At 46.3% G+C, this 24,405-nt stretch overlaps 1 protein-coding gene across 2 annotated transcripts in view; it reads left to right on the forward strand.

The window, feature by feature from the left end:
• Positions 1-24,405, forward strand: part of Alpha-man-ia (alpha-Mannosidase class I a) — a 430,149-nt gene that overhangs the window by 293,098 nt on the left and 112,646 nt on the right. Inside the window, exon 1 of one of the 2 annotated variants that reach the window (XM_076910412.1) lies at positions 8,138-8,552. The exons of the other annotated variant lie outside the window; for it this stretch is intronic. The gene's annotated coding sequence lies outside the window, so the exon portion shown is untranslated. Of the gene's footprint in view, positions 1-8,137; positions 8,553-24,405 lie in introns of those variants that run through there. 2 annotated transcript variants of the gene reach the window in all.

A 24,405-nucleotide genomic window follows, 5' to 3' on the forward strand; every position in this document is an offset into this window, starting at 1 on the left:
GACTTGGTGAAGATCGAAATGACCAGAAGCTTTTATCGGTTGCATTTCCGCGGAACTCGCGCTTGCATTGCGACGATCACGGAAGAGACACGCGCGTCGCGTCAGGAGTTTTTTTTATCGCCAGTCTCCCTTGGCAAGTTGCGAATTACGATTGCGTTGCAAGAATGAAAGCGTGGCCTCGCAATCGACGTTTTACTCGCTTGGTCCGCTGATGAGGTTGGATCAGAGTGTCAGAACGCAAATTATTGTCCACGTATTCTATAACTTTGAATTCTTTCGAGTACACGCGATTCAAATTGCTAGCGAGAGTCTGTTTTCAAGTAACGAAGTGGTAGGAGTGGTAGATCGGTTGAATTGGTTAAAAAGAGACACCCCGTGTACGAGATTCAATTCCTAATCCAGAAATCCCATCAGTCGGCCATCCCTGGCTGGCTTTTAACCGAAACGAAAAAAATGCGAAAGCCAAATTAAAATCGAACGAAAAATTGGTGGGTCCTCGCGGCGGAAAATAGATCGACGAAAGCAATGAACAGAGTATCCGTTCGCGACCGCGTTTCTGGTCGAAAAATTTCAATCAGGACCGTTGGCGCGAACAAAGAGAGAAAAGGGCGGAATGGAGAGTAAAAAAAAAAAAACGAGAAAAGTGGAAGTCGGAAAGAGAGAGGGAGGAGAGTAAAAAAAAAAAAAAAATAGCAAAACGAATCGACCAAGTCCCCGTCCGCACGTGCTCGCTGCGCGAATTTACATTTCCATTAAGATTCCCTCTCGGCCATGCGAAACGAGCGACACAGAACGGAAGGGCCAAAACTCGAAAGAGAGCGAGAGAGAGTCGTGCGGCTGGGTGTAATAAAGTACCTTGGAAATCCTTTGTGTTCCGCGGAACGCATTCGTTTAACTTTGATCCAGCTGGAACAGGCCCGATATTTTCCTTCCCTTCGCCGCCGCGATTCAACACTCTCGTTCTTCCCTTCGCTTTTTCATTTCCTCCCCTTTCTACCCGGACAGAGCCCCGAAGTAGACGCTCTAGAGCGGTAAAGGTGGCGGTTCTCATGAAAAATACAATATTTTTCATTCGTTCGAGTCACCGTTTCCTCCATTCCTCCTTCTTCTTCCTTTTTCCTTTTTTTTTTCTCTTGCCCTCCGCGGAGATCTGTAAGTTTAATTCGACACGGAAGTCTGGACGAGGCGAGACCACGAGTCGCGTCTGATTGCTTTGTCCTTCGAGGCTCTAATATGAATTACAAACCATCGGTTGTCCCTCTCGATCGCTTTTTTCTACCTTTCGAGCCCGTACCCGTGCTCGTTTCGGAGTCTCGCTTTCTTCGAAGACCCCTCGATGCCTTGACCTGTTTCCTTTCATTTCGCTCGCAGATTTCTATGAAAGTCCCGGACGATCTTCACGTGATTCGAGATGATTGAATAACTTTGGAAACTCCAGTGGAAGAGTCTATTTCTAGATTTGTAACCAGTTTCTACGGAACGTGTATGCGTCAGTCTCTGCAATCGTTTATATAACTACTTGTTACGTTATCGAGTCGACTTTCGTGAGTATCGCTGCTACACAACGGAGCTGACGGAAAATGAAAAACAGTGGAACCAAAAAAAAAAAAAAAAACTTAACGTCGTCGTGCGCCAGACGGATATATCGCGTGGCAACAGTCTTCGCTCGTGGATTTTCTGCAGCCCATTACCATTCGTAAGCGAACCGTACCCAGTCGTTTGGTTCTAAACGACGCACGAATCGGAGTCGTCACCGTTGCTGACACCGCGACGCCAGTTAACCCTTTTGACTTGGCGCGCCTCTTTCTACGAAACCGTCGCTTCTTTCTGTCACGTTCCTTGGATTAATCAACACCGTTGCGGGGACAGGAAATGACTTACCGGTTAATTAAGCGGCAGTCGGAGAGTTCAGCTCGAGCTGCCGCAGACTTCTTCCTACGGCGACACGTGTCCATCGCGTTCGATCGTTTCTCACGCGATCGGCCATCTTGATCGCACTCGATGTTGCCTGGATAATATTATAATTGGTATTTTATTATACGCTTAGTGAAGCATCGAACATGATCGTTTTATTTCATTAATCAGGGCATTATTAAAGTGTATATAAAATAAGCTGCAAATTTTCAGCACCACCGAATTCATAATGGAAATATGACGTACGCTCCCTTCTATCCCCGTGTTGTTTCTTTTTCCAGCGATGCGAGTTTCTCTTGTTACTATTGTTAATTATTATACCATGTTTTAAAGTTCAGCTAGGTATTACCACTGAAGATTTACCTCGTTAACGAACAATCCGTGAAAAATAATTATAGCATTGGTAGGAGCGTACGTACGACTGTGAAAAAATGTAATAGCTTCAGACTATTCTCGTTTTAACGAATGCGATGTAATTCCAGTCGAGAGGAGCGGTTGGTGCTATTGTTGTATTTTGTTGCTCCCGTTGTTCCTTATTTCTTTCTCTAACAGGATTATATTATTATAGCGGAACGTGTGCGAGTTTTCCGCCGGGTGTGTCTTTTTCCATCGACAGATTCGATTCGTAATTTACAATCGCGTAATAAAATACCAAATGGGACTTGCACGCGTTCCAAGTGGGCCGATGGGCAATTACACATTCGTTTCGTAGCTTTGACAAGTTTGTTGATAATCCGTATAAACTCGATCAGCGAACAATCAGCAAGATTATCAAACGCGCGATCGAAATTCCATTTCCACGCAGGAATAAATGGCCATGGGAACGGAAATAAAGTTATACCTACGGGTAATTCCGGCGATGTGGGTTATCGTACGTCCGTGGAGTTTTCCTTGACGAGTGAAATATTCCGTGCGGCGCGTCGATATTTAATATACCCCCTCGAGACCATGGACTTAATTCCTTCCTCTCCTATTGCTCGCAGTGGCACTCGATAGAACTTAATATTCCATTCCCATCCCCTCGTCCACGCGTGCGTTTTATACGCTCCCTCGCTTGTGTAACGTAATATCGGCAAGTTGTCGCCACGTAGGAATCACTCGACGCAACTTTGCTGTACGTCTCCTCACGGCACGAGGAATTGATCTCGATCCAACAGGAGCATTCCTTTCCCAGAGTTCCTTCGAGGGGCTTCAAACTCCCTGTGTACCTCGCCAAAAATATAGTTTTATGGTACGTGATAGCGCGCGGTTTCCTTCTTCGATCTGTCGAGAATACTTGTATCCTCCACGCTGAACAGGAAGTCGCTGCATTCAATAGCGACGACTCGTTCCGACATCTGACGTAACCGATAACATCGCGTGATTCATAACAGAAATATTGTATAATTATTACGTCGACGTAATTGGATGCTACACGATGAACTCGCTCGACTGGAAGCGTGCAATTATTTAACGCGAGATAAGATCTTTACTTTTAATTAACTTCAAATCAAATCAACGGTCATTTCTCCATATTTCTTCTCTCCACATACTCTATATATTTCTCCAAGATATTTGTCACGCGTTTCCGTTACAAAAAGCAACGTACCACACCCACGTTTGCGCATAAACCGTAGGACCAGTCTTACGCAACGAGGCTCGAGTCGACGAGGCGTATTCCGCTTATGACGTACGCGTGTGTAACCAGCGACGAAGCAAACGTGTACACGTGGTCGATTTTCGCGTTCTTCATGAATATTCCGCGGGCATCCGGCCCCGTTTAACATTCGCACAGAGCTCGATGAAGATATAATCTGGACAGGCAGCGGCCCAGTCGGACGGGCTCGCGTGTTCCCGGTTATTAGGTCGAAGTTTGGCAACCCGCGACCGCCTCGACGATAAGTGGATAGAAGGATAAATCCTCGCGATGAACTCGTGTACGCGTTGCATCGACGAACTCCCGCGACGTACCTCGAGGACGACGCCGCCACGTGAACGCGATTTAAATCACGCCCGCGCAACGCCTCGCAATCTGAAGCGTGAAACCAACGCTGGCCCCGGTTACTTACGATCCAGACGCGCGACACAATGGCGGAACGGGACGTTCCCAATTCGGAATCAGCTATTTCTGCTTATGTGGAAATCGCGCGATTACAAATAGCTCGCGCACTTTGCGGATGTGGCGGACATCCGCTGATAGATAGCTGTTCGACACTGCCGCGATTAGTAGACCGCGGATGTTTGTATGAACTCAGTTCTATTTTGTTTCGTTTCGCGAACACGAGGAAATGAAAGGCGAGCGAGTGTTCCTGGGATAAAGTGTCGCGGCGTTATTTCACGATTACGGTTGAATACGGTGGGTTTTTATATTGTTGCGTATCGCGCGGGTTTTATATTGCTTCGGACGTTTCAATTCCCTGAAACTACGCGGATATCCTCGCTCTAATGATAAGGTACGAGCCAGCAATCTCTATCTGTTCCAAGTGGAGAACGTTCCATAAAAAAGAATTTCCACGGGGATATTAAAACGCTAATAACCACCGTATCAGCGGAACGTATATCCGTTTGCCTCCATTCAGGATCGCGACAACGATGCGACCGCTTATTTTATCGGATGGGACCGCGTTGAAGCCAGGACGCGGCTGGGCTCTTTCAGGGGGCTCGAGTCGCAAGTTTGGCCGCTTCAATTCGCGTTAATACAGAATCAAGATCAACCGACCCACCCCCTGGGGGCGACGAAAAGATGCGACGCGTGAAAAGCCGCCCCGATACGAATGAAATTCGACGCTCGTCCATTCACTCTGTCCAAGGACCCCAGGCTTTTGTGGGACGCAGATATAATTCAATTTTCTTGCAGCCAGTTTACCCGTACACCGTGGCTATCGCGAGCTTCTATCGGGATGCGTTACAATGGACTCGCGTGTAATTGAAATCTAATGGAGTGGATTCAGGTCGCTGGAACGACGAGTAACTTTCACGTATTTATATACGATATTATGTGAATGTATCGGATACAGAGCGAACCGTTCGTGGTGGGTAAATGGGATCGTCTAAATAGCTCCGTTATTAATGGTTCCATGTAGTAACTTCGTGGGGCGAAGTTGTACTATTTTAAAAGGCAGCTGTATGGAAGAATATGGAATTTGTTCTCCATAATGTTCTTTTTTTCTTTAGAATATCTTGTTCTGTCACATTACTAGTCTATTTGCTATGGAAAATGTAATTTTGTTATGCCAGAGATATTTCTATTTCGTGTAATTTCGTAAATGTACATGGTATTGATTCAGATATCAGATGTTTGCGTTTAAATATGCAGTAATGGAATGTTGCGTGTCTATTAAAAGCTATTTAGTACTCCGTTAATATTCTCAGTAGGCGGCGTTCCTCAGTAGGAATCAATAATTAATGTTCGAAAACAGTTTCGTAACTCAAAATGGGACGTACACTTCGATTCCCTCGGAGAGGTCGATGGAAGCTTCAAGTGGCTAACGGAGCCGAGTTGTCCAACTAATTATGTAATCGAATTCGATGATCGATCGATTCTTCGTAACTTATATCTACTTGGAAAATTGGCCCACTTTACGAAACGTTCCTTTCCACTTCATTAACCTTTCACCGATCTGCTCTGTCATTGCAGAGGGACTAAAACTTTTACCGTGTCGTTTAATTTCTCATAACGCATTTGAAAACACTCGAAGAGAGTACACATCGAGATTTCTGGGGGACATCAATTCGTATTCAATTCTTACGCAACAAGAGCTAAATTGTTTCATTCGATAGCGGAGAAAGAAAGCTCGATGGCGCAAAGTAAAGGACCACTCGACGCTTTCACGTCCATTTCCTACGCGAGTGTAAATTCGCAACGCGACCAGCTTGACCGCAACAGCAAGGAACAGGGACAACTTATGTGACAGTTTCGAGCCAGTTAGCATATCAATAACGTTACCTGGCTGTTCGATAACCGGTACCGTTCGCCACACGAAAACACGTTGTCTTGCTATCAGCATGCTCGGCGCATTCCACGCCGAATCCCGCATTCCAATTTACCTGAATGTAAATCCAAAGTTCGGACGCCGGCTGCCCCCACGGCTGAACGTAAATTGAACCTCAGACCTCGAAAACCGTGCCGATCTTCGCACACCCGGAACATCTACCGTTCCTCTAAATGAACCTCGAACGCATTTTTATTTTCCTCCACGAGTTGCATAGCTCTTGTTAAATTCTGACTGAAATAATAAGTATGCACGTAGTATCGTGTGAACAATTGTTCGAAGACCAGGTACTACAAAAAGGGGTAAAAAATTAAGGAAACTCAAGCACCACTACTCGCATACGAAAATCACGAATGTATACATTCAACTTTCTCGATTTCAACTCGAATTTTATCCTAACTATCGATAAAATCCCCATTCATTTTTGACATATACTCGCTCTAGATGTTAATTATTAACCAGTCCTATTCTAAGACCCAATAAAGTATACGAGACGCACTTAAAGCGGAACATTTAGCATTCACGTCCAAGAGACACGCTCAAGGTACAAAAAGTAAAAAACCGTACAAATGACAAACTATCCATACTTTCTCTAAACGTATAATATCTAACAGCTGCGCAAATAAAAAGCGTGGCAACTTTCACAAGTACATTCAGCCAGCAAAATTTCGCATCATCGATGGAAAACTAAGATCTCTCGAGTAATCCAGGCATCGCGTTGCACAATGGTTTTACCTGGTCGCGTACGTTGTTCCAAGGGTGGTTGAAACGGGGGATGAAAGCAGGGATGCCTCCGTTCCAGCACCGCGGACAGTCGGAGCCGTAGTGCGCGCGGCTCGCGTCCAGCGTCAGCGCAAAGAAACGGTTCGTAGGCATTCGGGCGCGCTCGGTTCCACGAGTCGCGGCGCCGTGGAACGAAGTCGTTCGACTCGAGTCGTGCGTGTGGCTACAGTCACTCGTGGAATCCTGAGTCGTGTCAGTGCTCCGGCGGACGCGATCGCGCGCGAGTCTCTCGTTCGTTTCTCGTCATCCACGTTTCCATCATCGCTGGTAACGAAGGGAACAGAGTGTGATCATCGTGCAGAGGGACGCGTACATTTCGAAAGTACATTAGACAAAAGTGTAAACGACGTCGCATGAGAAGTGTCGAAGAGGATCGCGTCTGTCGACGAAGCACCCTATCGAAGCGAGAGACGACCCCTCCGCGTGTCCCTGAAAGAAAGGCTGGCCGCGTTCCTGGCGATCCTCCTTCCGTGACACGCGTCGCTGGAATTCGTCGTACGACCTTCGTCCCTCGAGGACTGTCCATCGATAGAACAACAGCGTACGTCGTATCAGCGAGCAAGAATTCCACGAATTTCCCTGCGGCGAGGGTGACCGCGACGAAGAGAAACGCGCGCGTCAGCGTACGTGACAGTGTTTGTCTGTGATATCGGCTCCGTTTTCCGGCAGCCACGACGTCCGCGTGCCGTCCGACTTCCTTTTTTTCCAGAGGCGAACACCGCCGCGAAGGTCACGGTGAAAAGTAGCTGGCAACCTTGCACCTGGCACGGTGCATACCTGACGGCTCCCACTTGTGTGACCAAGGTGCACGCTGCTCGCCGATACTGTACCCACGAAATTGCCTGGAACCTGTACAAATCCGTCGACGAGAGTTGTTCGTCGACGTTAAAACGTCCGCGTAATAATTTACGATCGAAGATCGAAAGTACGACTACGTGATCGAGTGTCGAACGTGGTCGCTAAACATCACGTACATCTGTGTACCGTTGTTACTCGCAGAGCGTACGTTTAGCGCTCGATGGTACACGGGTAGCGTCCCTCTTCGAGGACTTTCACTTCACCGTTAAAACGCCGCATGCCTCCGATTTCGGAGTACGGTTCTACGTACGAGCAGCGGTCGACGAGAGGCACGTGTCTTCGCGCGAACGGAAACGTATCAGTGGCAACGCTACGGCGTGGTGAACGCGACGCGTCTAGCTTCCGGTGAACGCGAGGAAAGGCTGTGGGAGCTGGGCGGCTCGCGAGCCTCTCTCTCTCTCTACTCCTGCGTCCGCGCCGCGGCTCGTGAACAGGTTATCCGTCGTCGCGTCGCGACAAAAAGTTCGCGTCGCGGATCCAAGTAGATATTGCTAGCTCTGGACAGCCGTCGAAGGGGATAGTCCTCGTTTGCCGCGCGGACACGCAGTGGAAACGCAGCCTGCGACAGTATTCAGAGCTGCGAGAGCTTTCGTTCATGGACGAGCGTTCAGAGGGAGAGGGACGAAGAGAGATATTATTGTAGTGCGTGTGTGAGTGGCGTCGCGGCGTGGAGACGTCGATTCGGATCGTTCGATAGCCGTTGTGTACCGCGAAGTGAAAACGCGACGCGGATGATAACTGGCGGGGCGGTACGCGACCGAGTGATTCGATACGCGTTTGGTGCAGTTAATTAAGGATCGTCCGTTCGATCGAGGGAAGGTGGACAGCGAGAGCGAGGAGGAGAGAGCTGAAGGGAAGATAGAAACGAGGAGGTCTCGTTGGAAACTTTGAACCGCGCGATAGGGAAGAGAAGAGTTTTCCAGGAAGCCTGTGATACCGCCTGGTGCTGATTGCGAGTCGTCGAGGAAAATAAACAACGATCGACCGTGGCTGGCTGGAATCGTTCCCGACACCAGAAATAGGTTCGTACGTAATTCGACGGTAGACAACGACTGCTTTCCTTTTTTGTTTGTATCGCGTGTTAAATATTCCGCGTACTTTTTGTCCCGCCGTACGAAGCTGGTCGTTTAATGAGTTCGACTCGGATGTCCATTGTGTCGACTTCGACTGTGGGTGGAAATTGAAACACGGCGATGGGATCGATGCGTAACGTTTCCCGATCGGAGTTCGATGGAAACGCGTTTCTTTCCGCGTTTACGCTTTCCACGTGCCCGACGCGACGAGGACGGCGTTATTCACCAGAGAATAACTTGGCTTTTGTTCGACGCGGCTTTGTTGCCTATGGTATCGAAATTAACACTAGAACTACTCGAATTGCCGTACATTTCGATCGAATACAGGATGTTTACGGATTATCACGGCGAGCACATATGCATCGAAAGTGTTTGCAATGGAAATCTAGAATTTTAAATTTTAAATTTATCAGCTCGTTAGTACCCGATAAATTTTACGTAAAACTCTGCTAGACTCGTGTCAGATTAGAAAGTCGAAGAAAAATATTGGTTTGTTTGTCGATGAAGTAACTTATTTGCTCTTTGAGAAATTTAAATATTTTACTGTCCAACTCTATGTTAAAACTTGCGTCATAGCTGTAGATTACTTATCTAATCCCATTGCACACTGTGTAGTTGTCTCAATCGTTTTATCGAACGTCAACAATATCCACTTCTCGGTTAAATATTCTCTGCTAATCGACGGGAGCGCTTCAATTTCTCTACTTCAATTATACGTATCAGTCTTAAATACCAACATTCGATAACCAATACTACATGTAACCTTATCGTATTTTCCATTCCGTGCTTCTTTCCCTTATCGTGTCTCATTAACTGTCTCTACATTACGTACTGCACGTCCTCTGTTCGTAGCCTTGTCTCATAAATCAAGCATAAATTAAAAAGAGAAACAAATTGCAACCGTCGTATTCCTCGAACAGCGATCCGAAAAGTTCGAAATCCTTGGCCTACAGAAGGTGGCCCGCTCAGAGCGTCGCTGAGACGCCACGAGGAGAAAGGGTGTACCGGTTGCCGATGTCGACGAACCCGAAGAAGGTTGACCAAGGCCGTTCGGCTCTATTTATAGCGAGCCAGCAACCGTGTAGACATTTGCCCGGAATCGTATTTTCGTAGATCCTCGCGCGAAGCGTCCTCGAGGCGTCTCGAGGAATCCAGAATGGTCCCGGCGACGCCACCCGCGAGGGTTCCCCGCCCTCTTCCCAGCCGTCCGCTCAGGAGCGACTCGAAGAGTCAGTCGACTGATCGCTCTATCCTGCCGTCACGATTTCTTATCGAGCGGCGCGGGTACCAAGATACGCGCGGAATTTCCGCGACGTGGACCGACTTCGCGATGATAAACCCGTCCAAAGTTCACGTTCGAGACTCCTCGCCGTTGGTGACTCGAGTAAATAGCTTCGCGTCGCGAACCTCTGACCTTTCTCTGCCTTTATCGGGAATTACGAAAACGCTGCGGAGCGAGCGCGCAGGATTTCGTAAAATCGCGAACCGATCGTATCCAGCGGGAATTTTTTCCGTCTCTTCAACTTTCGTTTCGAACAACTCTGTTGTACAATTCCTGGCTGGAACTTTCGTTCGTTTGTAACGAGAGGAATTACGGATGGCGACGAAATTATTATGGTACGAGTACGTCGAGTGTGCCCACGTCGCGGGGGGAAACGAGATTCTGTCGAGGGAGAAGTTTCCGATGAAGTATTCGTGAATGAGGCTATTCAGTCGCTGTATCTGTTGATAAGTCATTTCGCTAACGTTACAAAAAAATTCGAGCGAACTTTTCCGCGGGAACTAATCAGTTCTCTTTGGGATTGAAATGTCGTAGGTTGAATAGAGTTTCTTACTTGCGTTATATTACGAACCAAGGTCGCAAAAAATGAAAAAAAAAATCAATAGAAAGCTGCGTCGGTATTCGAGGTTTATAAAAGCAGAATATTAAAAAGATGATCGATGCGACCCTATAATTACCACGCAACGGCGTTCCGAGCTGGAATTGTTACTCCCAGAAATTGATAGCTCCTCGAATATCGTTTGTTAATTAAAACCGAGTATTCCGCCTCGATTTAATGATACACGCGCAGCCGCGCAGCTTCTCCGCTAAAGAGGGAATTTTTCGATATAAATTGTCGGCGCGGATAACTCGATAGCGAATAGATAGCAGAGGAGTTTGTTTTAATGATACGGGGGGAGCGTCATTTAACCTAGTTCAAGGCAATAATTCCGGTGCGTTTATAGCCGCGCGCGAATATTGCGCCTGTCAAGCGATTAAAACAGTTTTATTGGCTACCAAATTGATTACACCTCGTGCACGCATTGTCACCGGTTAATGCCGGTTGTATGCGAGTGTCGTTTCTCTTGAGTACGCCCGCGCGTGTAGCTCACAGCGGAATATATTAATCGGGACAATTTATTCGCGGACACTTCGCGGTGGCCAAACTGTCGCTCTTTCTCGGGGGCCTGTTAATATTTGCCGAGCGATACGCATCGCGTATCGTCGAGCAATTAATCGTCCGACGAGACGAACCGCAGCGACCCGTTCACTCGCAGCGATCATTGTACGCTTCATTAGAAAAATAAAAATAAAAAAAAAAAACCATACACGACTTCGCGTATCGTCTCGAATCTATATTCTGAATTTCGAGCAACGTTTAGCAATTTTTCGAAAAATCGTCGAAATAGTTATAAGTGGCGGCGTGTATCGATCATTGCATCGAGCACGCGTGCCAGTCAACGAAGGAAATGAATAAAACAAATTGGGTTCGCGTTGCGGAAGATTGGAGCGAGAGTAACGCGGGCAATTAAAACACTCGACCGCGGGCATACCTGGGCTTTGATGTTTTTTTTTTTTTTTTTATTTTTTTCGCGCCGTCTCCTCGTACGAGTCGCCTCTCTCCGTGTATTTCCAACGCGTGTGACAAGACAATTGGTGCTCATCCGCGGAACGCGAAACGCTATCGTGTTTGTTGTTCGCGGGAAACCGGAAGTAGGCGGTGGCATAACCGGTCCAGGCGCGGGTTTTCCGCATTTTCTGCCGCTTCACGCGTTTGTAAGCGGCGCGTGACGCTCTCTATCGTTTCGTTCTGTTTGTCTATCGGTCATCCGTCGAATAAATCGCTGATATCGTCCCGATTCAAGGTGAATACAATCGAGGATCGGATCCGTTCGGTTTAACCAATGATTACGAAACCGCTCGGCTGTAAGAGGAAAACGATATTAATGGATAGTTGCGCGTGAATCGTGTTAATTGTTACGGAACGAATGAAACAGCCGGTAATTATGCTTCGACGGATCCCCCTTTAGCTTCCATTTCTTGAGCCGTGCTGGTACAAAAGTATATACGAATTTGTGTATAAACAGCCTCAGGGTACGTGCAATTAATTCATGGGAATACGCGTACGTTTTAGTATTTCTCTCTGTGTACAAGCGTTAAAAAAAAATTAGCGGAAAAAGGAATCTGACATGTGCAAAGTAGTCGGAGACACGAATTTAACCAATTACATAGTCTCGAGCTGCAGTTAACGACTCCAACTTCATCCGCCTGCAATTAGTTGAAGTATACGCGTCTCTAATGACGTTTGTGTTTGTCTTCTCGTACGGTATAAGCTCAGGCTAGGCAGGCAACTCTTTGTACACACGACCAAAAAACACAAATATAACATTTCGCAGTACGTTTAACAGAGTACGGTGCACTCGTGATTATATTTTTCTCATCGCATTTCATACAATTCTACCATCGAATCAATACATCGCCACTCTGTTTCTCTAGCTAATCGCCATCTTTTAACTTAAACTGCGGAATCAAAACTTATCAACTTCAATCGTATCCTTCCAAACGAACGCTGTGATAGTCGACGTATCGTCTACTTTTCCATTTAATTTCCACTTTCCAGGCGAAGCTGCGAGGATAAATCGAAACAGACCGCAACTGTTCTCGCGCGGACGAACGGAATTCCCCCTTTAAAAGAGCGGTAATAGCGTTATCGAGCGATTATTTTAACCTCACGATCGATCGAACGTGACCGAATCCCACCGCTGGCGATCATAAACTGTCGCTTTAGTCATCCATTCTTTTGTTTTCACGGAGTTATAGCGAGCGTAAAACGGTTTATTGCAGCGGACACGAGACCGTGCACCACGCGAGCCAGAACGTGTTCCCAACCCCCGCGGTGGGGGACGAATTTTTCAAACGATTCATCCGTTCGTCCGATCGAAACATCATATATTCGTCGCTGTTTACAACGTTCGTCAATCGCACGGCAAAAAAACGTTTACCCGGCCGTTCGAATCAGCTTTTCGTCACGCGCGATGAACAATCAGCGAAATCCTCGTGCGCCCCGCGTTCGCGTTTAACATTTCGACTGCGAGATTGTTTTTCGATGGGAAACGCGAACGATACATATTTTGCCGCGCGACGAAACGGCACTGGAAATGATGGGAGAGAAAGAGAGAGAGAGAGAGAGAGAGAAAACGATGAGCCGGGGCTGCAGTTTTATTTAGATACTTGAATAAATGGGGCCATTCGCGAGCGTCGTAAAGTGGAATGACCCGTACGAATTTTATTTTTCGATGATTTAAATTGTTTTTCACTCTGAGGCAGTAACGAAACAGTAATGGACGCTGGATTCATATTAATTGTGTATAAAATTGACGTGTTATTCGCGTGCGTATAATATCGAGAGTATTTATTGTGTCGTTTGAGAGTATCAAGCACGTTTCAACAATTTGTCGCATTCGTTAGACTTAGATATATATTATCGCTCGATTTTTATTTCGCAAAGAATCCATCGCGTTGAAACAGTCGCGCGCGAATCGTTTTACAATGTCGAATGAAAATTACTCGACAGGAAACAGAATTCTATTCGAGACGGACAATCGGCGCGGTAATCGCGTCGATTAATTAAACCTCGCGGCACTCTTTTTCTTTCTTAATGAAATTCCGTTCGACCCTGCGTAATTTTCGTTCCCCTGTGGTTTCCATCTTCGCTGAATATCGTCTTCCTCCCCGATATCTGACACTTTGTACGAAACCGTCGAATTCCTCGCGCTGGCCGGACACCGGGTCGGAACGTCGCGGGTAATTCGAGAACCAAAACCGGTTCGCTCTTATGAAATTTCTCGATGCCGTAAGCCCTTTAACATTCCTGGGTGGAACGCCGCGCGAACGCGGGTTTTCATTGAATTTGAACGCGGACGCGGCCATCCCCGGGGCCGCCACCCCTCCAGCCACGGAAGAACGTGGAAAGAGAGCGGCGCGCCCGTCTTTTTCGTGTTCGCGCGCGGAATCAAGCTTGCTTTGCGCCGGAATAATTAAGGGTTGGCCAGCGCGGGGAGACGCGGGAACCGTGGGCGAAGGGAGAACGGCGAAATTTCCGTTTCGCTGTTGAAGATTGAAAGAGCAACCCGTCCCGCCGGGGGAGTCGAGCAATTTTACGAGAGACCAACGCCACGTAACGAATTGGAGTAATTGTCGGTTCGTTAAAGTGTCTGTATCGCGGACGGGAAATTGTATTTATCGTTCTTCCTCGATTCGTCTCTCGTGGACACTTTTCAGAATTCGGGATTTCTCTGCGCGTTCTGTTTTCTAATTGAAGGTTTTTGGATAATTAAAAGAACCGATGGTTTTTGATAAAGTGTTCTGACTATACTTTGGATCATTAGGAGGGCTAAGGGAATAAACGAGCGAGAGCAATTATAAATATTTATGCTCGAGTGAATAAGTGAACGAACGTTGTAGATTAGCGAATTTTAGCATAAAAGAGTCATTAGTATTTACCGTCCACTTTCGCGTTAATGTTTCGCTTTTACGTAATTCCGTGCGCTGAATGCGAAATAAAACAAAATGAATATTGTTCGCCACGATTTATTTATAGTAGACAGATTTCGTCACGTGGAAGGCAATGAACAGGTACATATTTACCTACCGAATTCTATTAGGTGTGAAATGGAAAGTAGGAGGCGGTACGTTCCAAACATAAAGTTTCAAGTGAATTCCATTTGTCCGCTTTTAACAGCGCATAGCATTCTTTTTATTCGCGTTGTAAAATTCTCTGTTTCAAAGACAACGCGACGCGAGAGAACGTAATCTATGACGTTATTTTCGCAGCAGATGAAGAGTTAAACGCGAAAGCAAAGTTACAATTGTCGCGATCCTGCGACACTCGCCATTAGATGGACAGCAACGCGAACCGTTCTCCACGAGTCCTCGCTTCCGTTTTCGCGTAAGAGAATTGTAAAACGCATTCCCCCCTTTCTTCTCCTCCCCTTTCTGCACGTTCTCCGTAATTTTAGCATTTAAGACGACAAGAATGTTCATATCTCGTAACTCAAGGCTAAACTATTATCCAACTGTACGATAAAGAAGTTATTAGAGTACAAACATTTGTTCGAGTGGCGGCCATACATGCGATAACAACATTTATCATCGTTCGTGTCACGCTTTATTCAATCATGAAAAATATATACTATATGGGCTACGTAACAGTGCGTTACATAAGCGCTAACTCTTGGAAAGTATGTTTCGATATCTTTCGATCAAGAATTTCTACTTTTTAATTTCCCTGGCAGAAATTTGCTACTGTTTAAACGGCAATCGATCTCGTGCAGTTAAAATAAATCGCTTCGACGAGAGTTAATTGGCAAAAAAAAAAAAAAATAATTCTCCAAGCAACTGACGCATTAACGGAATAGGAATAAAAATCGCCGTGCTTGACATTTAATTACGCGCGATCGATCCTATTCATCCAACGCCAATTAGTCCGAAAATCAGCGAGGCAATTAACGCATTACCAGCGCGACAAAGGGGCGGAATAAAAGGCAGCAGCAAAAAGAAAAAAAAGAGGAAAAAGATGAAAGAGCGACATAAAAGCAGAACAACCCCCCGGAGACACGTCGAACGATTCAGTTTCCTCGACGCGAGGAGCGGCGGGCCCCGTTTCATCCGCCCCATAAATTCATCCAGCCGTATCCCCTACGCCGGAGCTGAGAGACAGGAATGCTCACGCGTGCCGAATATGAAAGTCAAATACGCTCGTCTGCCGGTAAGGCTCGTGGAATGATTTCGCGGGCCGGCCAAAAGGGAAACAGGGCTGGCAGAAGCGAGCCAAAAGGATAGACGAGGAGAGGAAAAAAGGAACCGACGGAGAGGAGCGGCTCTAAAAACCGGGGAATCGTAAATTCTCTGATGTTTGCCTCCAAAGTGGACTACAGGGATGGGGAAAGGTAGTCGAAGGGTAGGAGCGACGAATGAAATTAGGGGAGGATTACCAGGACGTCATTTGTCCATTTCCATCTGACTCCACTATTTTCGCGTTATTCTTCGTCACTTTATTCAGTGTATTCGTACGTACCTACCGTATCCATGATATTTTTATAGTTCTGCTCAGTTTCTCGTTGTAAGAATTGTTCGCACGCGTTAATTAATAAAACAGAGCAGACATCGTATACTACGAATCTAGAAGGCACCGTAGACGTAAGAACAATCGAAAACATCTGCGATGCACGTGCAGAAACTGACACCCCCCGCTGTAGTCGAAAAACATCCCTGCACGGCGATGTCTAACAAAAAGAAGAAAGTTATCCTTCGATTCTCCATCCAGTGTCACGGTTATTTGTTCGAGGCAAAGAATGTACACGTTGTCTGCGTAAGGGAATAGCGTTTCCTAACGAATCTATCGCGTGCGTGTCAAACGATAACTCCGTAACGAGGCTCGAGGCGAACGCGTACGCTTCATACGCGCGCGCGAATATTCACGAACGCGATAGCATTGTGGGATGGCGGTAGACAGGATGGTGCTGTACATTATGCAACGGCCTTTTTAAAAGTGTACGCACACACACCGAAAAAGTTCGAGACACGGCGAGCTGGCCCGAAAATTTAAATTGCACCGCGCAACTTTATGCTCCACGGCCTGTTTTTCCCACCCCCTCGTCTGCTGCCACCGCTCGTCTTCCGCGATTATTCTTTTTACCCCTCGTCCCTCCCCTTGCGTACTCTTTGTGTCTCCGTGTACCTTGCACCGCCACTTTTCCTGCCCTTTTCCTCCAATCACCCCTTTCCACCCCCAATTTTTCGTTGTTCCCTCTTCTGTTCGGTTCCTGTCGCGCGTTCTTCTCCCTTCTGCTACGCACGTTCGTTGATTTTAGTTGGTGCAGCACAGTTTTGTTTAAGTTTGACGCGTCGCGGTTTGATGACTCGCGATGTTTCGCGTGCAGAGATTGCGATAGATGGCTTCCTTTCGTGGGAATCGAGCCGCGAATTTTTTTATCGTAACACGCTTGCGTTCGAAGGAATTTGGTATTGTTTGAGTATACAGGGGGTTCGAGTTGAATTTGCTCTCCGTCTGCCGCTGTCATTTTTCCGTTTCGACTAAGAGGATTAAAGACGGACAAACTTATACCTGCCGTTCGACGTTCATAAGTCGCCGCGTACCTACTACGGCTGTCACACGCTCGCTCGAGCTGAAAGCGAACTGCACTTACGGAATTCCGCGGGAATAAAAAGATACTTCACCGCGCATAAATGAATAAACTTTCCACCAGATAGAATCAAATTTATTAGCCCGCGTCCGGCATTCGATTTATCAATTCGTCGAATTGAGGCACGCGCGTGGTAGACCGGCGCTGGCGAAGGAATTATACCAGGCGGAGTGAATTAATACCATTTCGCGTTGTTGCTCAACGCGTTTGCATTCCTCGAGTTATCGACGCGAATCGATAGCTTCGAAGCTTTCTTTCGCTGGCTGATTTTATGCTAATCGAGAGGACAGAGGATCGCGCGCGCGATCAAAAGTGAAAGGTGGCCCGCGATCCCGATTCGCAGCGGAATCTGAAACGTGAAAGGTCTTGGTTCGTCTCTATTCCTGAAGTAACACACCTCCTCCTGCTCTTTCACGGCTACTCTTCAATCTTTCTGGATTATCGAAACCCTCGCTTTCAACCTGCACACACTGTTCATTAATTCAGTAATAGTTTCACTTAAAATTAAGTAACACATTTCTCGATTCAATTGACGTGAAAATATAACATTCTCTAGCTAGAGAAATTCCAAAACGCTGAAAATGATAGCAGAATTCATGGCCACCGTGGCTGGATTTCGCATAAACTCGTCGTCGATCGAGTAAGAGCAAGCTGAGCGCTCACCACGGTCTCCCTCGATTCCCATCGGTTTCTTTCGCCGTTTCCGGCGCGCGGTGCATTATGCAGGCTCGCCTCGATAGCTGCAATCAAAGGAGGCGCGTGCACCGCCGCGTAGGGCAAGAAAACGTCTCGTCCGCGATAAATATTCGCCTGTTCCCAAGCGTTGCGACGGGTTGCGACGGGCACCAGACGGGCACTGACTGGCTCTCGCTCTGGGAAGAAACGTCGCTCCTTCGTAGACCCGAGAGAACTCGGGGTGGCAAGATCGCCTTTGATAGCGTCGAGTCCCTCTGCCGCGTACTAATTACGCGTGGCTGCTGTAGACGTATACGAGGGGAAAATACTGGAAATAAATTTAAATGATAAGCTGCTTCGACGGTGGCGCGTTTCATAATTCATGGCTTCGCGCGAATAAAGAAATGGTGGCTAAATACAGATCCGTTTCAAGCATTCTATCGCGTTGCGTGTCACATATGCACCTGTGTGAGTGTGTGTGTGTCGTGGTCCTTTTTTTCTATTTATACCGCGCACAACTCTAGGAAGGAATTTTAATAGATTTTTAATGTATTCAGAAAAACTAGAAATTCTTTTGGTTCGATGTTCGAGAGGAAAGTAATAAAAGTCTGCGAAACAGTACCACGCGCAATTATCGTGCTATGGATATTGCTATATAGTGGTAATGAATGTCAAGTTTTATGATACATATTTTACAACTTGTTCGTCAAAGCGCATAAAATAACGAAGTACTTTCAATTGTATTAATAACAAAAACAATGGATTTTTCTCTCTTTCAAAGAAGTCTCGCTTCGAAACAATCGCTCAAAATCAAAAAGAATCTTATATATCGCGTGTATTCCGTTAATTTGAAACAAAACTATCTCGCGATACTGCGAACGATGACTTAATCCTGTCTCGATTCGCATTCCGTTGCGTCACTGGGGCAAGAAACATTTGCACAAAGCTCCGCAGGAACGTATCGAACTGGTTGGAACGTTTCTTGGAATATAAACCGAATTAAACGTTCCGTTCCCCTGGTGCCACGATTCCTCCAGGGTCGATCGATTTCCCGCGTTCGATCGCGGCTGGTTTGAACAGCCGATCCACGTTCGCATCAATCACCGATATAGACAGTTCGCTGCGCGTGCACACGCGTTTCGTTCAAACGCGAGACGTTTGCGCCCGCGTACGTGTGTTGCGTAACTGATAAATCCTTTCTCTTCATCCTCCGCCGTGTGTGCCCGTTTAACTCGCGTAAGAGTGCATAATGAGGCACATGTGCGTGCCAGCGTTCTGTTTGCATTGATTTCGACGGTGGATCTACGAGCATTCCGCTCGCTGGAGCTCCGTTGCTCCGATTTAGCGTGGAGAATTTGGTGCCAAACGAGCGTGAGATTCTTGTGGCGCGCGACTCTCGAAGTCTAGGAGGTAAGATTGAAACAGATTCCATGAAAGCAACAGACGCTGGTTCTTTGGAACCAGAAAGTCTCGATGATTAGTTAACGATGGAAATTTTCCATTTTCGATGGACTTTTTCCAATCCAAAAGATCGAATTAATTGCCAAATTAATTTCGCCACGTATCTTCAAAAGATAAGTGGAATTATATTTACCAAAATTTATCTAGATTTGATCGCAATATTAAATGCTCTCGATTGCGTGGCACAGTGACACATGACGCAGAGATTATCGTATTAAGCACACGGAACTGGGTTGAAGGGTGGGCGCCGCGTGTGGAACGCGAAATGCTCGAGTTGTATCCGGTATTAGCAGGAAGATACTCCAGTGACGGATAATACGTGACATTACATCGCGTTATGCATGCCATACGCGACCGTAGTTCGTTACAAACTCTCTCTCTCTCTCTCTCTGCCTTTATTCCCTCGAATGCTTATTTGCATAACGGTAATCCCAGTCTCTCCCAGAACTCTTTTGTGTCTCGTTCTTTCTGTGCAGACACTCGTGCACGATATCTACACCAGTGACGATTAATCTCTGCGTGTGCTGAGGATATGTTCGTCTCGCGACGTTAAAGTGGAAGTCGAGTGCTACGGTTAAAAAGATCGCGAACTTCGCAGAAGTTTGTAATTGGATTTGCCCGAGTTTAGTTTCACTGAATATTCCGCGCAATATTTTTCACTAACCCCGAAAGTTCCTTATTGGCTTCCCCCCAAGAGACGCTTGCTTTCATAACGCTTCGCGAGTAAACAGACTTACGCGCATGCGGGATATTATCAGCCGTAGATTACGTTTGAAGTGTGCTTAATTAAAAATTAAACAATTTATCGAAACCTCAAGATTACTTGCATTTGTAAAGATATTAAATTTCAATCATCCGTCGAAACGTCGATTCCTGTCAGCTTATCGTCTTAACTTAATGTATTTTACAATGTCGTGTGTTCAGTTGTTCCGATTTACTGATAATATTAAAGAATGGTCACTGGTATCTATCATTATCAGCTGTCAACGATTATCGATGTCGTGTATAAACAAGTTTTTTTCATTTAGACATTTGTCGCTTTACAAGCTCTCTGACAGCGTTTAGCAAAGTAGAATAACTTTCCACTTATACTTTTCTCTATTTATTCCTTCTGAAAACATTAGTTCCTTCGCTTTCACCTGAAAAACACAAAACATCACGTTCGACTGATATTTAAAAAAAACGTGGACTATCGTGGGAATATCGATCGCAAATTAGCACTGCAAGACTAATGTATTACCAATAAAGTTCCATCGCGAGATGACCGCGAGGTACAGATAAAGGGTTAATTTCCCCCGCAGGAAGTTTCGAACGGAGTCGAAGAAAAGGGCAGTCGAACGAACCTCGACGTCAATCCCGGTAGTTTCATCCCTCGAATGGTTCGAAGCTGTATCGTTGCAAATCGACGTTCAGAAATAACCAGTATCCCACCCTTTCAACTTTTCCAATCATACCCCCCGGGGTGGGGAACTTGTCTGGAAATCCTGCGGTCGAGGAAAGGATCGTAACGAAAGTTGAACGAAGCTGGCGAGGGGGGCAACTTTTCCTTGGTCCGTTTGCACGTCTTCGCGGGGGTCTAACCGTTGACCCTGGAACAATACCTGGCGAGGGTTGATTTATTTCGACCGCCTGATTAACGCGGAAATACGTCTTGCTGTCGAGGCCAGCCACGCCAGAGTTTTTCGCCGCCGTCTCGCGATGAATAATCAAACGGAAACGTTACTCGAGTTGCGGTTTGGACGCGCGTAGTTTCGCGTTGCTGAACCCCAACAGAATAGAATTAATTTTTTTTAACTTCTAAACCAGTGGAATTTTTTTTAGAAACGACTGAAAACTGCTATTCCGTTACGTCGATTGATTAATAATTACTAAATATTGAGAGCATGTTTTTTTGAAAGCAACGATTTCTCGAACTCAATCACTGAGAATGAAGGGTACATTCGAAACGCTGTGTTCAACATTCATTTACCAATCCAACATTAAAACCATCTCTGGTCCCGGCTATTTATTTCAGCTTCATTGCGAATGTATACCAGATTGAAACGACTGAAAACTCCTGCTATTCCATTACATCGATTGATCAATAATTATTAAATATTATAGTGCGTTTTTTTTTTGACAGCAATGATTCCTCGAACTCAATCACGAAGAATGAAAGGTACATTCGAAACGCTGTGTTCAACATTCATTTACCAATCCAACATTAAAACCATCTCTGGTCCCGGCTATTTATTTCAGCTTCATTGCGAATGTATACCAGATTGAAACGACTGAAAACTCCTGCTATTCCATTACATCGATTGATCAATAGTTATTAAATATTATAGCGCGTTTTTCTTTTTGACAGCAATGATTCCTCGAACTCAATCACGAAGAATGAAGGGTACACTCGAAACGCTGTGTTCAACATTCATTTACCGATCCAACATTAAAACCAACTCTGGTCCCGGCTATTTATTTCAGCTTCATTGCGAATACACACCGGATTCCGCTTGTGTAATAATAAATCTTGCGGATGGGGGAGGGTAACGGCCGCGTTCTGCCGGGTTAACGTAACCGTTAATTTTCCTCGCGACGAACCGAGCGAAATTCGAAGGTCGAGCTACAGGATGAAGGAGAAAAAAGAGAAGAAGGAAAAGGTAGAGAGAGGGAGAGAGAGAGAAAAAAGGAGGAACGGAAAGAGCAGAAGGATACGGGCGAACAAAAGGGTCCCCGGTAAATCCATCGTTTTCGTTGCGTTCGGACCACCGTGGTGGCTCGTTCGCTAAAAAGTTCTCGCTCGTCTCGTCAGGATGATTTATCGACGTATTGGCAGGGGTGCACGCGGCTCCATCGATCTCTCGTAGCCGCGAATCGTTTCCAGCTTACTCGAGAAAGCAGTTTAGCGGTACATCCTCGCGAATGCCACGACGGTCTGATATTCCTCTCCCTTTCCTTGCCTCTCGATCATGAAAAATGACGTTGCTCCACCGCGACAAGGCGTTCTCTCGCCTCGTTTAACGCGCGAGCAGGAATTAATTTGTCCTTACTTTTGCGACTCGCGATGTCGCTCGCCAGATAGTTCGCTCGAACAGCTGGACGAGAAAGGAGGTCGAGGGGCTAAAAATTGTGTAACTCGTCCTGTTGACCTCGTTCGATCGTTCGACTGTACCCGATTTTTCCTTCCGATTCGAAACTTCGCCTGACGTAAATATTTGCCATTTTTGCGCGGCGCTTTTCATTGTTCAAACAAAAGGGCGATATTGCCGGCGCTTCGATCTAGCCGGGCTCGCCGTAGTGGCGTGGGAAACGAAGTAGATCAAAATCGAGTAAAGTGTTTCGCCTGTTCCGAGTTGAAGAAGTAGGCCACCGGGTCCTCCCAGGGCTTGACCTTACACACCCTTGCGAGGAACGTATCCGTGATCGCGAGTGCACTTCCTTTCTACGCTTATCTGTTTCTAGAACGCTCGAGAGACCCTCCACGGAATCGAATTACGTTGCCATTTCGAATTTCGAGGGCCTTTCCCGTATCACTCGAGCCCAGATGGTTATTAAACTTATTAAAATGCGTTGGCTGACTTTCCGCTGAATTTCAACTTGAGAGTTTTAAAATTTCCAAATTTCGATATACCAGAAAGTTCGTCCAAGGTTTGCATTAAAAATACTGTAACGCTTTCCTGGAAAATGTCTCGTGACGTTAACGAACAAATAACAGCGATAGAGAGAGAGAGAGGTATCTGCGAAAGAATCGCAAAGGACGCTGAATTCGAAGAGGACCAAAGAACTCGCGTCGCCCATTGCAAGTGGAATACCCGTTCTTAACGGCATTGAGAGTTTTCCGTGTCAACGGAGATCAAGGGAACGGGTAGTGCGCGGGTTCGTATCAGTCGGAAACATTATCAGCTGCTGTTGTTCCGGCCTCGGTGACGGAGCTTAAGCCTCGTTGTCAATTGAAACGGGGCGCGCACCCCTCGTGCGCCATTGTTCACGCGGCCCACCCTGGCCTATCGCCACGGCGAACTTTCTGAAGCGGACCGTGGGAGCCTTGATATCGATGAAAGTCTGTAATCGCGACCACCGTGCGTCTGTCAGCCGATAGCTGCTCGAGGATGTCGCAAAGTTTTCACCACCCTCCCCAAACGAGGGTTCGTCTGTCCTCTTTTCTCTTCAATTTTCGAAATTACGCCAACGCTAATCGTTGTGGATAAGTGAAAGGTGACAGAAATTCAGCGCGCCCCTGAACTTAGCTCGATTTAGATTACGCTGTCTTGTTTGGACGTTGAGTAATTCAAGTCACACGACAAGTGGTCCACGTTAGACCGGTTTTAAAACGAGCTACGAGGGGTATAGAGAAGCTAGTTGGGAACGATGATGTGCCGTTTAAAAGAACGCGGCTAATAACTGTCAGGGCACCAGCCGTGCAAACCTGTCACGGTTTACGTTGATAAAGGTGCCTCTTACGGGACGATGTAACAGGTTGAAATGATCCTATCAGACGCGCGACTTATTTTCTGTTCGAAACCTCCAACTCTTTAACAGACTGTTACAACCTGTGAATCCAATTGTGTAACTTAGTTTGTGATTTCTCGTTTTTCCATTCAATTTTCTTCTTCTACCATTTTTTTTTTTTCAAGCATGGAAGCGAAGGATCTGTGTTTAAATGGTCGCAATTCATCAATTTCCGGACAATCCTTCGAGTTGGCGAGAAACACGAGTTATCGCAGTTCCAAGAAGAGGATTATTATTCGCAGCTAAACCACGCAAAATGTCGGGGTATTCCCCCGAGTTCCTCCTCTCTGACAATAATGGGCAATCAACAGAAGTTCCTTTAATAGCCTCGCACACGAGACGCGAGAGCTGCGTCGTACGAGAAAAATATCGCAGGACTCGCTCGAATCGCGTATTATTTTACAGAGAATTATGCAACACCTCCTCGTAATTTGAGCCTGGCGTTTGTTTCCACAAATTATTGACATCGCTCGATGCAATTATTTTTGCGATTATATTTCCGTAATCACGACTGGCCTGGCTACGTAATCAACCCCCGATCGCGCGTCTGTCAAATTACGAATGTGTCCATAAAGTGTTGATCTATTTTAATGTGAAATTTGATTTATAATAATGCGCGTGTCTGTGTACGTAAACTGTCCAATTTAAAACGTTGGCAGCACAGTAGTAGTTATTGTTCTGTTAAGATTCTTCTTGGAATTATCGATAATGTCCAT

The sequence above is a fragment of the Xylocopa sonorina genome, chromosome 2 (assembly GCF_050948175.1).
Source record: "Xylocopa sonorina isolate GNS202 chromosome 2, iyXylSono1_principal, whole genome shotgun sequence".
In the NCBI taxonomy this organism is placed as follows: domain Eukaryota; kingdom Metazoa; phylum Arthropoda; class Insecta; order Hymenoptera; family Apidae; genus Xylocopa; species Xylocopa sonorina.